Source organism: Canis aureus, chromosome 26 (genome assembly GCF_053574225.1).
Source record: "Canis aureus isolate CA01 chromosome 26, VMU_Caureus_v.1.0, whole genome shotgun sequence".
Taxonomy (NCBI): Eukaryota; Metazoa; Chordata; class Mammalia; order Carnivora; family Canidae; genus Canis; species Canis aureus.
This window is the reverse complement of record NC_135636.1, coordinates 14,673,398-14,686,442: the sequence shown is the minus strand read 5'-3', so window position 1 is coordinate 14,686,442 and position 13,045 is coordinate 14,673,398. Positions and strand designations below refer to the sequence as shown.

The 13,045-nt window shown below is 35.9% G+C and overlaps 1 protein-coding gene across 7 annotated transcripts in view; it reads right to left on the bottom strand.

Annotated features, from left to right (window-relative positions):
* Nucleotides 1-13,045, bottom strand: part of TASP1 (taspase 1) — a 317,844-nt gene that overhangs the window by 70,523 nt on the left and 234,276 nt on the right. The window lies entirely within an intron of this gene.

Below are 13,045 nucleotides of genomic sequence, written 5' to 3'. Positions count from 1 at the left end.
GTTACTTCTATTCCATCATTGTCTTAAACTAAAAGTAATAAATAGGCCAAAGCAATTTCAAGATGGAATTCCGAAGTTCAACCTAACAAATCAAGAAATATCAACAGGATGAGGAATTAATACCATATGTTAGTCATTTTACCGTATGTCACCCTACCTTGTTCTCCACATTTCAAACAAGGATGCCCTGAAAGATCCAATGATGAATATGGACAAATCACAAAGACGGTATTATAGTGAATTTCATTGTTAGTACTGAAACAAGGCTACATAAAGGGAAAAATTCTATTGTTCTCACATATAAATATCACGTCCAAGGAGCCTTAAAATGCCGTCTGATGAGAACAGCATGTTGTTCCAGTCTCAAGGCAACTTTTGTTACTTCTTTTACCATGCAGAAGACACCACACTTCACAGGCAACATCAGACAAGACTGCCCTCCTATTTTTAACTTAAAAGCCCTGTGAAGGCATCCACATAAATATGGCAGGTCCCATAGTACCTATTATACCATCACTCACATGGAGAATTATCATGAGTATTTCATTTCACTAAAGGTGATAAAAGCTCTCCACTATTAAGCAAATATTTATTCTGCACTTATTATGAGGGAAGAGAAGAATAAAACACACATGGATTTTGCTCTGAAGGCAATTATGTCTTTGTAAGATGCCGAAACTAGTTCTTTGTAAATCTAGTTCCTTATAACATCTTAAAAAAATACAAAGTCCCTGTATTTGTGTAATACTTTAATTTATATAGTGCTTTTGATCCTCAAAATACTATGCCAGGTAAAAAGATATATACTATACCTGTATTTCAGGTGAAAAAAAAAGCAAGGCTCAGAATGGTTATGTGGTTTGCTTATAGTCACAGAAGAAGTGGAAAACTGATACTTGAATGAAAGTCTGTGGACTCCAAATTTAGGGTTCTCTTTACTGCCACAAAGCTTACCGTGAAGGATTCTAAATCTAGCTCTGTTAAGAGACACACCTCTCACCGAAGGAGGCTTATGACTGCATAGTCTCCCAGGGGGACAATAGGGCTTGCTCAAAAAAGCTATTGACACAAATTTTGCCAACAAGTTTCAGGATGATTCTGGGATTCAGAAAACTGGGTCTGAGCCTTAACTCTGCTGCTGACAAAGTAGATAGTCTCAGGACTGAGGTCACTGGCTCTCTGGGTTTCAGCCTCTTTGTCAGTAAAAAATGAAAATTTTAATTCAATTATATGTGGGGTTCTCCTCTACTTTTGTATTAGAAAGGCTCTCTAAATGTTTGAATAAATATTTTTTCAAAAAAATCCATGTCTAAATTGTCCTAAAATTTAAGTCACAGATTTTTTACTAGCTTCTCTAAGAACTAGTTAAAATCCCAATTGGTCTTGGGACTTTGTATCACCTTGTCCTTAGACCCTAATATTGAGAGGTATTCTTAGAGGGTGGTTTTATGACCACCTACTGGGACCCACTACATCAGAGTATCTGAGGTTGGGGCCCAGAAGGCTGGATTTTCACCCCACTCCCATCTCTGCAGGAGCAAAGCCTGTCCCTAGGCTATCTCTTGATGAGTAGGTGGGCAGGCAGGAAGAAAAGTCAGTGGATAAGTCATGCAGACTAAATGTAACTACATATCTGATACCATAATGCTAATGCATATATACTCAGGTTGTAAAGACCTTTTGTACCCTCTACTCTGACTTAAATTTTTCTTTACTCTTCTTTTTCAGATATTTTAAGAGGAATATGTACTATTTTTATATTAAAAATTGATTTTAAAAGAACAAATCAAAAAAATAAAAAATAATAAAAATAATAAAAAAATAAAAATAAAAAAATAAAAGAATAAATCAGGGACAGGCTCAGTGGTTGGGCAGCTGCCTTCGGCTCAGGTCATGAGCCCAGAATCCGGGATCGAGTCCCGCATCGGGCTCCTGTGAAGAGCCTGCTTCTCCCTCTGCCTATGTCTCTGCCTCTCTCTCTCTCTCTCTCCCTCTCTCTGTGTGTGTGTGTGTGTGTCTCTCATAAATAAATAAATAAATATTTTAAAAGAATAAATAAAAAAAATAAATCAGTATATGCCATTCCATGTATTCCACATAATCACAATTGTGTGTAAAAAACAAAAACAAAAACAAAAACAAAAACAAAAACAACTCACAGTTGCAAAACCAGAAGGAAATACACCAAAATGTTAACAGTAGTTAATGTGGGGTAGCTCACTGCATTCCAGAAGGATTCACTCAGGGCTATGTCTGAATTCTTTTTTCTTTCCATTATTTTCCTTCACCTTCATTATTGTGTAGTATGGTGATTTCGTGAGTGTATAATGCAGCAACACAATCTATAAATTAATCTATATCTTTGTATTACTGTTCTAGACTCATTTTGGAATGGGTAACTATGTCCCCACTCTACTCCCTAGCTTTGCTGAAAAGGAATGAAAAATAACGGTAATGGCCACAGAGGACCCAGGAACAGCACCCAGTTGAGTTGATCACTCTGTTTTCCTTGGAACACATTTTTCCCTTAGCTTCCAAGACACCATACTTACCTGGTTCTCCTCAACTTCTATGGACACAACTTTTCAGTCTCCTTTGCAGGTTCCTCCTCTTGTCACCAACTTATACACATGGGAGTCAGGCCCCTTTTCTTCTATGTTCACTCCCTTGGTAATCTCAACTGGTCTTAGAGTTTTAAAAAAGCATTCATATGCTGAAACTCCCAAATCTACATCTCCAGCTTACACCTCTCTAGACGACTAAGTGGTTAGAACCTTGGGCTCCAGAGTTCAGATTGTTCAGCCTGAATCTTAGTTCCACCTCTTTGTAGCTGTGTGGCCTTAGATAAATAACTTGGTATCTCAGATATTTCTTCTCTGAGGGGCTAATGGTGGCATGAGGTGCTGAGCTAAGAAGAGAAGGTCTAGCTGAGTCCTGCAGGCCCAGGTGTAAGAGGTTTACCTTCATTTCTGTAGGAAGAAGCTCTCGGCCACCACCAATTCCTTGGTGAAGACAACCCAGTGGCCTCTTCTTAGAGAACCTAGTAGAGAAGTCTCAACATCCTGATAATTTATACTGACTGAAAATCCAAAATGTCAGTTACAATCTTCTGGTTGGTAAGCTGCCAGATAACATAGGTTTTAGCATCACTTGAAAAGAGCATCTTGTATTTGAAAAGAAATGAAAGGTTAATGTTTAAACTATCACAAAGAGTGAAACCACTATTTGCGTAATGGACTATTTCCCGAGAATTTCAGTCGATCTGTCAGTGAGGAATTTGGGAGGGGTAAAAATAAAAACCACCAACAAATGCTTTAAAGAAAGCTCTCCTTGTCAAAACCATCCGCTTCCTGACTTCTTATTGATCTGACCCATTTAACGCCAAAAAAACTAACTGCTAAAGCATTGAGACCCAGACAGCAGCATTTCTCAAGCTGAACTCCTGCTGCATCCTGGGAGATCCTCTCTGAAAAAAAGAAGCATGGTTAAATGTCAAGGAAATGGTACAAACTTATTGCTCAACCCAGCCCATTCTTATTAGAGCTAGATAGGCATGTGAGCACTTAATGGTTCAGACATCCTTCTAAAGGGGAGCAAAGTACATGACCTCCAAATATGCCACTTTGGCATGTGGATTATTTTGAGCTGAGGGCAACTGAGACCCAGCAGAATCAAGAAAATTTTGAAACCTTTAATCACCCAAAAGAACTAAGATAGGAGGCCTGGCCAGAAAGAGAACCATTATGGGAGATAATTTTGTATCTGAAGGGCCTATCTGTAGGGCAGGGCAAACATCTAATTACCAAACATCTTCTCTTCTTACTCTGAATTACTCTCCTCCCCTAGGAAGCCTCAGGTCCCTATACCATTCCTTATCTCAGGATTCTATACAAGCTTCAACTGACTCACTTGTCCTGTGTCTCCATGTTTTTTATGGAGCTCCTATATGTATGTAATTAAATTTGCTTTTCTCCTGTTAACCTGGTTTATGTCAATTTAATGAGTAGACCAGCCAAAGGAACCTAGAAGAACAGAGAAAAAAAATTTTCCTCCCCTACATTTCAATAAAGAATTCTCTGTGGCTCTTGAAGGTATCTTATCCCAAATGTTAATGAATGCCTTCCTTTAATACCAGCCACACTCAAACTACTATAAAGAGTGTGCTTTTATTTTGCTTTAATGCTGAAATCTCAGCTCCTTTTGCTGGTTCTTCCTCACCTCACCAACCACTAAATGTTGGGGAACCTCCAGGCTCAATAGTTGGACAACTTTTTCTCTGCCCATTTTATAGAAATATATCTGTGAAATGTTTTGGACAGAAAGTGACACATCTGGTTGCACTGGAGAAAGAGGAAAGAATAAACTCTCCAGACCTACCTCTTCCTCCAGTTCTCATTCCATTTCTTTACATCTATTTACAGCAAAGTTCTTCAAAAGGCTTGTCTATACTTGTTACCTCATTTTTTCCCCCTTCCTTTCTAGAAATGCTCTACAATCAGGTTTTTGCTTTGGCCACTCCAGTGAAATAGCTCCTATCAAGGTAACCAATACATTCCAATGCTAAATCCAATGATGTGTCCTCAGACCCTATTTCATGGTACTAGACTACTGCGTCTGATAAAGTTGGTCCCCCTCTTCTCCTTGAAGTATGTTCTTTCCTTGGTTTCTAAAACAGCACAGTCATGCTGTTCTCCACCAACTTCTATGGCCATTTCACAGTCTTCTTTGCTGGCTCCTCATTTCCCAAACTTATAAACGTGAGAGATCCTCAGGCCTCTTTTCTCCTGTCTGTGTTCACTAACTTGGTGATCTCATTCAGCCTTCTAGTTTTAAAAAGCATTTATATGCTGAGATTCCCAAGTATATATCTCCAGCTTAGTCCTCTCTCCTGACACATTCATCCGACTATCTACTGGGCATTTCCACTCAATGCCTTATAGGCATCTCTATATTAACATTCCCCCTCATTCCCTTCAAGCCTAGTAAAGGGAAACTCCACCCTTCCAACTGTTCAGGCCAAACTCTTAGAAGTCATTATTGCCTTCTCTATTTCCCTCATATCTTTTTTTAAAATTTTTATTTATTTATTTATTTATGATAGTCACAGAGAGAGAGAGAGAGAGAGAGAGAGGCAGAGACACAGGCAGAGGGAGAAGCAGGCTCCATGCACAGGGAGCCTGATGTGGGATTCAATCCTGGGTCTCCAGGATCGCGCCCTGGGCCAAAGGCAGGCGCCAAACTGCTGCGCCACCCAGGGATCCCTATTTCCCTCATATCTTTATCCAATCCATCAGCAAATCCCATTTGTTCTACCTTAAAACACACAAAAAAGTCAACTGATTCTCACCATTTGCACTAGAACTAACACTACAGTCCAAGTCATTATCATCATTGTGAGTGGCAACAACCTTCCACTCTGTCTTCCCTTCATAGCTGGAGTCATCTCTTAAAATATAAATCAGATCACGTCACACCTGGGCTAGTGAGCAACATGATGCTAGTGGGTTTCCAATGGCTCTCATCTCAGAGAAAAAGCCCAAATCCTGACAATGACCAATATGAACTTAGGCGATCTGGTCCCCCACTGCATTCTAACCCACTAACACTGGCCTTCTCACTGATCCCCCAACATACTAGGAATACTCCTACTTAAGGGCCTTTGCACTTGCTGTTCTTTATGCCTGGAATGTTCTTGCCTTGCTCCCATAAATCTTACAAGACATATGTCTTGGAACAGTTGTCTTGAAACTCAAACATCACCTCTTCAGTGAGACCTAACTAACACTGGAACCTTCCTACTTCCTAAAACCCTTCCCAGTTTCATGTTTCTTTTTAGCACTTATCACAAACATAGTATATGCCTTACTTATCTTGTTTATTATTTCCCCCACTGGCATGTAAGTCTACAAGCACAGGGATTCTTGGCTTCTGTCTTGACTCTTACGTCCTCAGAGAAGTATCTGAATATAAAAGGCACTCCATACCGTTTGTTTGATAAATACTTCATTTGAAAAAATGAGTTTCTGTGTTTTATCAAAACTCTATTCCTAGTTAAACTGAATTTTTTAAATAGCTACAATCTCAAAGCCAAAGAATTAGGGCTTCCTTCCTAGCCAGTCACTGTTAGCCACTATAATAGATCCTTTAGTAGCTCTACTACTGGTTAACTGAGGTTAAGAAAAAATGTATTTTTGTCACCTTTGATGGTGAAGATGTTCTAAATTGTACTTATTTCTTTTTTGTGTGCCAAATATGTTTACTGAACAAAAACATTGAAAAAAATGCTATATTCAGGAATTTGTTGTATCTAAGAGGTTATCACATTAAAGACCAAGTCTTCCTAGCTAACTATATGGCATTGGAAATGTGCAGAGAGATCACTGGGGCTTATTACTAACTGCCTATTAAGAGCTTGTTTTTTTAAAAAAAAAAAAAAAGAAAGAAAGAAAAGAAAAAAGCTTGTTTTGCCAAGATATTCCATTGTTATCCTTAAAATACATAACATAAATAATTTTAATGGAGCAGTATAGTTGACAATTCTAACTATTCAAAATTTTACCATAATATTCATAAGAACTATCAATGGAAGAAATGAGGGGGTCATTCAGTTTTTCATCTGTTACAGGAAAGGCATTTAAAACAATATTAATTTTCTATTTCAAGTGAAGAAAAGCTGATTCCAAGTACTTTGAGCATCTCTTAATAGCAAATTGTCAACTAATCTTCATCCAAAATTTTATACCTTCAACAATACAGCAGACAGTATAGTCCAAACATGTATAGTATAGTGATGACAGCTCAAGAGCATAAAAGTCAATAATCAGTACCTATCACTTATTGCATCCAGCAGTATTTGAAAGGAATGTAAATAGAGAGAATAGCTCAACCATATCCAAATGTCTCCGTTAGTTATTACTAAACTGTTAAGCTTTCACCAATTTATAGCATGCTTTATTTACCAGACATAAAAGTCATACATTGCAACCAGCATAAAAGATTTTAATCCCTAGGATTAGATTGGACCCTCCGAGATGAAGGTTTTTAAAAAGGCAGAATCCATATTTTTTTTAATGCATGGTACTGAAATGAAAATGTATTCTAACAGACTTTGCTTAGGGATCAAAATCAACAATATCGATCAATCTCAAATGCCTGTGAGGCCAGCCAATGTAGGACTGTCAAAGTGGAGTGGCAGGCCCCACCAGTAGGATGACTACCAGTGTTGCCAAATCTGCTCTTAGAAGATAAATCAGAAGAAAAAAACTTCATATTTTTATGGAAAATTTAAAATGTTTAACTCCTGTGTAAAAATGTTATGGAAAATTTGGATTTTGTGCAAACTTAAAATTTTTTATGTAAAAATTTTCAATTATTTAAAAAAGCTGATCTGCTGATGAATCCAACTTTTGATCTCAAATCTGGAGGTTACTGGGAAGGAGAGACAGTGGGGACAAATGTGTCCAAACAACACTCTCTGGGCTCAAAGTTCTACCCTGAACCTTGACAAGAAATCATTCACTAAATATGTAACTATGGAAAGCCTACATATGCTGTCTGGGGTGGTCATTAGCACCTCCCATATACTATATGCTTGGTAGATCCAGCTCCTGTCACTCACCAATTTAATAAAATAATGTGATGAAATTTCTTATAAAATAAATTGGTGATACTGAATATTTATAATCATAGAAACCAATACTTTGTTTTGAGTTGGGAAGTTAACATGGAATAAGAATGATGCCTCAAGACACAAGAAAAATCTCAAATAAACAATTGAATTCTAACACTTAAAGGAACATTCTATAGAAAAAGAAGAACAAACAAGGCCCAAAGTTAAAAAGAGGGAAATAATAAAAATCAGAGCAGAAATAAATAAAACAAAGACAAAAAAGAAAAAAGAATATATCAATGAGAACAAGAACTGGTTCTTTGAAACGATAAATAAAATTAATAAACCTTTAGCCAGACTCATCAAAAAGAGAAAGAATTCTCAAATAAGTAAAATCATAAAAGAAAGAGAACTTATAGCTGACACCACAGAAACATAAAAAATTATGATATTACCATATAAAACTATATGCCAAAAAATTGGATGACCTAGAAGAAATGGATAAATTTCTTGAAACTTACAATCTTCTGGGACTGAATCAGGAAGAAAGAGAATATCTGAAGAGATGAATTACTAGTAACAAATCTAAATCAGTAACCATAAATCCCCAATAAATGAAAGTCCAAGACAAGATGGCTTCACAAGTGAATTCTACCAGACATTTAAACAAGAGTTAATACCTTTTCTTTTCAAATTATTCCAAAAAAACAAACAAAAAAAAAAAATAAAAAAACAGAAGAGGAAGGAATGCTTCCAAATTCTTTCTGAGGCCAGTACAGTATTACTCCTATATCAAAACCAGGTAAAGACACCACAAAAAAAAGAAAATTAAAGGCCAATATCCCTGATGAACATAGATATAAAAATCTTCAACAAAATATTAGTAAACCAAATTCAAAAATATTCATCAAAATCAAATGGGATTTATTCTAGGAATGCAAGGATGATTCAGTATAAACAAATCAATGTGATATATCACATCAACAAAATGAAGGATAAAATCATATGACCATCTCAATAGATGCAGACAAAGCATTTGACAAAATTTAACATCCATTCATTATAAAAACTCTCAACAAAGTGGGTACAGAAGGAACGTACTTGACATAATAAAGGTTATATCTGACAAATCTATAGCTAACATCATATGCAATAGTAAAAGCTGAAAGCTTTTTCTCTAAGATATGAACAAGACAAGGATGTGACTCCCACCACTTTTATTCAACATAGTTCAGGAACTCCTAGTTATAGCAATCAGACAAGATGACAGAAATGAAAGTCATCCAAATTAGTAAAGAAGAAGTAAAACTGTGACTATTTGCAGATGACATGATACAATATATATAGAAAATCCTAAAGACACTACTAAAACACTACTAGATCCGATAAATGAATTGAGTAAAGTTTCAGGATACAAAATCAATATACAGACATCTGTTGAGTTTCTATACACTAATAACAATATAATAGAAAGGGAAATAAAGAAAACAACCCCATTTACAATTGCATGAAAGAGAATAAAATACTAGGAATAAATTTAACCAAGAAGTGAAAGACTTTTGTAGTAGTCAAGAGTGATAACATATTTTAAAACATCCCTTCTGGTTAAAATAGCTATGGTAAAATAGTGAACAGTATTGTAATAATGTTACATAGTGACAGATGATAGCTATACTTGTGGGAAACATAGCATAATATATAGAGAAACTAAATAACTATATTGTACACCTGGAACTATTGTAACATTGTGTATTAACTATACCAAAACAACAAAAGTTAACAAAAAAATTGAAAGACCTATATTCTGAAAACTAAGACACTGATGAAAGAAATAAAAGGTGACACAAGTAAATGAAAAGATATACCACACTTATCTCATGGACTGAAACAATACGGTTAAAATGTGCATACTACCCAAAGCAATCTACATATTCAATGCACTCCTTATCAAAGTACCAACAGTGTTTTTCACAGACCTAGAGCAAAAAAAAAAAAAAAAAAAAAAAATCCTGAAATTGTATGGAACCACAAAAGACGCTAAATAGCCACACCAATCTTTAAAAAGAACAAAGATGGAGGTATAGTAATCCTAGACTTCAACACTTACTACAAAAATAATCAAAACAATATAGTATTGGCACAAAAACAGACACATAGATCAATGGAACAGACTTGAGAACCCAGAAATAAATGCAAACATATAAGGTCAATTAATCTACAACAATGGAGACAGGAATACAATGGAGAAAAGATCATTTCTTCAATAAATAGCACTGGAAAAACTATAAACAGCTTAATGCAAAGGAAGAAAAATGGACCACTTTCTCATACCATACTAAAAACAAACTCAGTGTGGATTAAAGACCTAAATTTAAGGCCTGAAACCACAATATTCCTAAAAGAAAACATAGGCAGTAATCTCATGGACATTAAGCTTAGCAATATTCTTCTGAAGTGTCTCCTCAAGCAAGCAAAACAAAAACAAACATAAACAATTGAGACCTGACATCAAACTAAAAAGCTTTTTGCACAATGAAGTATACCATCAACAAGACAAAAAGGCAACCCATTGAATGGGAGAGAATATTTGCAAATGGTATATACAATACTCAGTTAATATACAAAATATATAAAGAACTTCTGGGCAACTGGAAGGCTCAGTCAGTTAAGTGTCTGACTCTTGGTTTCAGCTGTCATGATTCGTAGTTGCTGGGATCGAGCCCCACGTTGGGCTCGTTGCTCAGCATGGAGTCTACTTCACATTATTTCTCCCTCTCACTCTCTCAAATAAATAAATCTTTATATATGTGTATGTGTGTGTGTTTATATATATATATATGTACACTTATTTATTTATTTAAATATATAAATAAATATATATATATATATCTCTACAACTCAACATTAAAAAGAAAAAATTAAAAAGAAATAATCCAATCAAAAAATGAGCAGAACTGAATAGACATTCTTCTAGAGAAGACATAAAAATTTAATTACACAATAATACACTAATACTGGGAGACTTTAACATGGCACTTTCTGCAAATGACAGATAATCTAAGCACAACATCTCCAAAGAAACAAAAGCTTTAAATGATGCACTGGACCAGATGGATTTCACAGATATTTACAGAACTTTACATCCAAACGCGACTGAATACACATTCTTCTCAAGTGTACATGGAACTTTCTCCAGAATAGACCACATACTGGGTCATGAATCAGGTCTTAACTGATACCAAAAGACTGGGATTGTCCCCTGCATATTTTCCGACCATAATGTTTTGAAACTTGAATGTAATCACAAGAAGAAATTTGGAAGAAACTCAAACATGTGGAGGTTAAAGACCATCCTGCTAAAAGATGAAAGGGTCAACCGGGAAATTAGAGAAGAATTAAAAAGATTCATGGAAACTATTGAAAATGAAGATACAACTGTTCAAAATCTTTGGGATACAGCAAAACCAGTCCTAAGAGGAAAATACATCGCAATAGAAACATCCCTCAAAAAATTGTAAAAAACTCAAATACACAAGCTAACCTTGCACCTGAAGGAACTGGAGAAAGAACAGCAAGTAAAACCTACATGAAGCAGAAGAAGAAAGGTAATAAATATTCGAGCAGAACTCAATGAAATAGAGACCAGAAGAACTGTAGAACAGATCAACAAAACCAGGAGTTGGTTCTTTGAAAGAATTAATAAGATAGATAAACCATTAGCTAGCCTTGTTAAAAACAAAAGGGAAAAGACTCAAATTAATAAAATCACGAATGAAAAAGGAGAGATCACCACCAATACCACGGAAATGCAAACGATTTTAAAAACGTATTATGAGCAGCTATACGCCAATATATTAGGCAGCCTAGAAGAAATGAATGCATTTCTGGAAAACCACAAACTACCAAAACTGGAACAGGAAGTAATAGAAAACCTGAACAGGCCAATAACCAGGGAGGAAATTGAAGCAGTCATCAAAAACCTCCCAAGACACAAAAGTCCAGGGCCAGATGGCTTCCCAGGGGAATTCTATCAAACTTTTAAAGAAGAAAAAATACCTATTCTACTAAAGCTGTTCTGAAAGATAGAAAGGGATGGAATACTTCCAAACTCATTTTATGAGATCACCAACACCTTAATTCCAAAAGCAGACAGAGATCCCACCGAAATGGAGAATTATAGACCAATATCCCTGATGAACACAGATGCAAAAATCCTCAACAAGATACTAGCCAATAGGATCCAACAGTACATTAAGAAGATGATTCACCATGACCAAGTGGGATTTATCACCAGGAGGCATGTATACAATGGAATATTACTCAGCCATTAGAAATGATGAATATCTACCATTTGCTTCAACATGGATAGAACTGGAGGATATTATGCTGAGTGAAGTAAGTCAATCAGAGAAGGACAAACATTATATGGTCTCATTCATTTGGGGAATATAAAAAATAGTGAAAGGGCATAAAGGGGAAAGGAGAGAAAATGAGTGGGAAATATCAGTGAGGGTGACATAACCTGAGAGACTCCTAACTCTGGGAAATGAACAAGGGGTAGTGGAAAGTGAGGTGGGCGGGGGGTTGGGGTGACTGGGTGACCAGCACTGAGGGGGGCACTTGATGGGATGAGCACTGGGTGCTATAGGTTGGCAAATCGAACTCCAATTAAAACATATACAAAAAAAAAAAACAAAAAACAAAAAACAAAAAAACGACTACATACAAATGGCCAGCAGACACATGAAAAGATGTTCAACATCACTAATCATTAGGGAAATTCAAATCAAAACCACAACGAGATATCACCTCTCACAATGGCTAATATCAAAAAGACAAGAAATAAAAAGTCTTGATTAGGATGTGGAGAAGAGAACCCTCATGTACTACTGCTGAGAATGTAAATTGGTATAGCCAACTATGTAAAAACAGGATAAAAAAAAAAAAAAAAAAAAAAAACAGGATAGAGGTTCCTCAAAAAATTGAAAATAGAAGTACCATACTATTCAGTAATTCCACTTGTATGTATTTATGTAAAGGAAACAAAAACACCCTTTGTTTATCATGGTATGATTTATAATAGCCAAGAAATGGAAGCAACCTAAGTGTTCATCGATAGATGAATGGATAAAGATACACACACACACACACACACACACACACACACACACACAGGAATATTACTTAGCCACATAAAAAGAATGAAGTTTTGCTATCCACAACAACTTGAATGGATCTACAGGGCATTATGGGTATCATGCTAAGTGAAATAAGCCAGACAAATATCCTATGATTTCACTCACATGTGCAATCTATAAAACAAAACAAATGAATAAGTAACAATGACAAAAAAGAGAGAAACAGACTCATAGAGAATAAACTGGTGATTGCCATAAAGGAAGGTGTGGGGGGGGTGCAAAAATGGGTGAAGAGAAT